This window comes from Mus caroli, unplaced genomic scaffold, assembly GCF_978045245.1.
Source record: "Mus caroli unplaced genomic scaffold, Mus_caroli_1 scaffold_3, whole genome shotgun sequence".
NCBI lineage: Eukaryota > Metazoa > Chordata > Mammalia > Rodentia > Muridae > Mus > Mus caroli.
This window is the reverse complement of record NW_028227258.1, coordinates 158,111,936-158,116,431: the sequence shown is the minus strand read 5'-3', so window position 1 is coordinate 158,116,431 and position 4,496 is coordinate 158,111,936. Positions and strand designations below refer to the sequence as shown.

Genomic DNA, 4,496 nt, shown 5'->3' with positions numbered 1-4,496 from the left:
ATAAAATAAAATAAAATAAAATAAAAAAGAACTGTCAACGAGGCTGTGGAACTTCTAAAAGCATTGCAATCTGGCGTGCCTACTCCATATAGAGTAGAGGAAGCTTCTGTAATCAATTGTTTCAATTTTAATCAATGGTAATAAATCATTAGCTGCTTATTTTAGTTATTGTTACTCAATGTGCAAAGAACAATTTTTGGAAATAGAGAACATTAATGTAGAATCATCTTTCCTCATCTCCAAGTAAAGTTTTAATATCATATTATGAAGCTGTTGTGCTGTTAATCAAGAATTGTAAGATAAAATAATGAAAATATTTTAAAAAGTCTTAAAAACTTGATGAGATGTATATTTCTTGTCTCAAACAGCAATTAAATTGGTTATTGCAGAATATTCATATTTGGTCTATTCAATAGGTAAAATTGATAATCATTATACAAAAGATAAGTGGTTAATAATTTCTTCTATTCATGATTTTGTATTTCCTGTAAATTTATGCGTGCATCCCAAAAAGACTACGTCTACTGTAAACAACATTTCTATGGGGGAGAAGTATATGTGATTGGATAACATGTTTATTCTTTTGAGTTTTCTCCTGTTTTGGCACAGATAATTGAATTGTGTGCTGTAGCCAGTGTTTTGATATCTTGAAAAATCAAGCAAGTGGAGACATTCATAAAGGATAGTATAAAATAATAGTAGATTTGAAAGATTTTTTTTTCCTATTCCTTTGCATCCTCAGTATTGTGAAAGATTTGCTTTCAGTGTTCTTTCTATTAATTTTAAAGAGCCAATGACAATGTATCAATGGATAGTTCTTTCTTAAGGCATGGGTAACAGTTCTATCTTATGTCAAAATTTTGTGGCACATGCCATTCAGCCTACTCCCTACTTCTCTTCCCCTCCTTCCTTTCCTTCCCTTTTTCCCCTCCCCACATTCCTTCCCTCCTTCGGCCCTCCCCTTCATCCCCCCCCGTTCCCTTCCTTCCCATCTTTCCTTCCCTCTTTCCTTCTTCCATCCCTCTCTCCCTTCCCTCCCTCTCTTTCCTTCCTTCCTTTCTTTCCTTACTTTCTCTCCTTCTTTCTCAAGACAGGATTTTTCTCTATAGCCCTGGATGTCCTAGAACTCATTCTCTAGACCAGGCTGGCCTAGAACTCAGAAACCTCCCTTCCTCTGCCTGCCGAGTGCTGACTATTAAAGGCGTGTGCCACCACAGAATGTTGGGTTTTGTAAGTCTTCCCTTGGTCATGGTGTGTATTCTCAGCTGTAAAACCCTAACTAAGACATGTAGTGAGTCCTAGGTCAGACAGAGCTACAGACTGAGGCCTTATCTAAAACAAAACATAACAAAACAACAAATAAAAATAATGAACTAAATAAATTAAGAAACCAGATCATATCTTTTCTTTCTTTAGAAGATACTCAGAGCTTGCAGCAGTTCACCCAGGAGACCTCAGGACACTGAGGCTGTTTCCCTAACAAGTATTAGGGCTGAACCTGAGGGGTTCTACAGCTGAGTTGTGTCACCTGCTTTAAAAAAAAAAAAAGTTGTTTTCAAAGGCTGCAGGTTCTTTGCACTGTTGCTTGTTACAATTGAGTCACAGACCTGAACTTTCAGTGGTAGTTAAGGGCACTGAAAAGTGCTTCTTATAGACATAAAAGCCCAACTCTTCATTATTAAAAAGTGAATCTGCACTCCCCCACCCCCTGGAATCCCTAGTTTTCCTAGAAAGGAAGGCAAGAACCTGGGCAGAAGGGTGCAAGGCTACTGGTGTTTGTAAGTGGTAACAGATGGCCTTCTCTTGTTGGTACACTACCGCAAGCTACACTTTCACTTCATTTTCTTTGTTGTTGTTTGGTTGGTTTGTTTTCTCTACATAGCCCCTTTACTTCCCTAGCCTTGGGTGTCCTGAACCAGGCTGTCCTTAATCTCAGTGATTTGCCTGTCTTGCTGGGATTAAACTGTGAGCTACCATCCAGAGGGAAGAACCCTTTTTAGGTTAGACTGGGGTCTCTTCCAGTTTCCCCTATGAACAGGCAAATGGCAGACCTTGTCTTTTTTTAAGATTTATTTATTTATTATATTTAAGTACACTGTAGCTGTCTTCAGACACTCCAGAAAAGTGTGTCAGATTCTGGAGAATCTAAATCCCTCTTCTTGTCTGCAAATGATGTATATAAACACAGCCCCACATATACTCATAAAAAATTGAAAGATGGGGCTACCGAAAGGGCTCAACAATTTAGCGCATTGGCTCCTCTTCCAGAGAACCTGGGCTCAATACCAGTATATATATGGTGTCCCATCTCCAGTTCCAGAGGATCTAATACTCTGTTCTGGCTTCTGTGGGCACAGCATACACATGCAAAACACCCTTACACTAAAAATAAAATAGATAATTGAGAGAGAAGATAGAGAAGGGGTGAGAGAGAGGGAAGGTAAACATACCTCCTGACAAGTTTGAAAACCTGAGCTTCATCATTCACACAAATAAATAAATGTGAAATATTTTTTAAATAAACTCTGCCATTTACCCTTAAAAATACCAAGAAAACAAGGTCTATGAGCAACAGTTATATTTACTGTATCTAAAGAACAGTAATGAGCATATTCTTTAGATAGAAAAAGGTCTGTTAGTCTTACAAATGGAAAAGACAAACCAAGTATTTCTTCATATAAAATCATACAGTGATTGAACATTTAAAAGTAGATGAGGCTACAATGTGGCATGGTGGTGGAGTTGGTCCAACCTGTGTAAAGTCAGACATCAAGCCCTGTATGTGTGGGTAGAGTCAGGGAGGTGACAACCGGGTCCTTCCTATGCTGACTCTTTTGTGCCTCTTCCTTCCACAATTAGCAATGTTTGCAGTTACATAATGAGGCAGCTCAGCCCAGCCCTTAGGTTGGAAATAGGACTAGAGAATAGGATACACCTGAAGGCAAACAGCCATTTCTGTGTGTTCTGGGCACTTCAATGGAAGCATCTGGTATTTTCTGTGCAGTGTGTTAGGTCTCCTACCGGAGGCATGGGTAAGAACCAGATTCCTGGCACTCTGACAGAAAAGGAACTAGGAGAAGCCCCGAGGGTGGGTGTGGAAAGGACATTGGCAGTGCCTCCTTTCACTCATATCCGTACCCCTGACTTTGTAGTAATCCTGATTAGGATCCCAAACTTAACCCTACTGACCCACATTTTGAGCATGATTTGGAGTCCTTTGACTGACTTGTTTGCCCCTATGGCCACCCTAAGCCAGCTCCCAGACCCTGTGCCACCTGGGCACCTGAGAGGCTATGTCTGTTAACAACAAAGTCAGGGCACCAGACTCACGTGAGATATCTATTACATTTAGATTAAGTTCAGTTTTGGGAAAACAAAGGACAATAGAGACGTCTGTTCAGGCAAACATACAGTTTAGTAAGCAAATACTGATTAGACGCACAAAGACCTGGTGTATGTATGGACACAGGTTGGACCATGCTCCTCCAGGGCCAGCCATGGCGGTGCCTGTATGCATTGCATTTCTATGATATGGGATTGGAGCAAGTGGTAGCCAAGGCCTGGCTTGTGATGCTTACCCAGTGGTTAGGGGGCAGGGACTAGAGGTTCAACTTTTAGCTGGGAATAGGAAAAGGAGAACAAGCATGCAGTTCATCCTTAAATTGTGTAGTTCAGTGTCCTGGACGTGTCTCTGATGTGTGGAGGTGAAACTTCTTGTTTAAGAAGCTGCCCTCAATCTGAAATGGCTTTATTTACTTTGTCAGTTCAATACCTTCTGGTCACAATTAGTAAACTTCAAAACTAGAGAGCAGTTGCCCAGCTAGCTCAGTCGGTAGAGCATGAGACTCTTAATCTCAGGGTCGTGGGTTTGAGCCCCATGTTGGGCAAGATGTTACTTTAGTTGGGTCTCAACTGGAGGCAACGCTGGCATTTCTGTGTAGTGCCCCATTGTTGGGGTTCTACATTCGTTATCTCTGACATTAGGTCAGAATTGGAGGCAGTGAGCAGTTTGTGGGTCTTTGGCTCTGCCTGAAACAGCACTGGGTGGACTAGATTACAATGGGTGGAAGTGTTACAGAGTCTACTCTATTTTTGACATTCTATATAAAGTAGGGCAGTGGGTAGTCTTGCATCGCCCTTTTCAGGTAGATCTGAAATTCAACTCTTTCTGTGTTTACTGAATTCAACCACAGGACTCCACTATATCCCTCTTAGAAAGAGTAGCTGGAGCTTCTCTTTAAGGCTTGTTGGTCTAGGGGTATGATTCTCGCTTAAGGTCTGAGAGGTTCTAATTTCAAATCTAATTTCAAGTCCTCTTCTTTTGATCAACCAAACCGTGAGAATTAAAAGTCGAACTTGGCTGCTTAGAAGGTAAGACTAAACAAATGAAAACGGCAATGGGCCACTGCCTCAGCCAGCTCTTTAGGCCGCGATGGTCAGGTAGCAAGTGAAGTTTTGCTCTGCAAATGGAGTGAAAGCAATGTTTTGGTAAAGTA

At 40.9% G+C, this 4,496-nt stretch overlaps 1 non-coding gene across 1 annotated transcript; it reads left to right on the top strand.

The window, feature by feature from the left end:
- The first annotated feature begins 3,814 nt into the window (after positions 1-3,814).
- On the top strand, positions 3,815-3,887 carry Trnak-cuu (transfer RNA lysine (anticodon CUU)). Its single transcript has one exon. It is a non-coding gene; the product is annotated as a tRNA-Lys (tRNA).
- Positions 3,888-4,496: the final 609 nt, after the last annotated feature.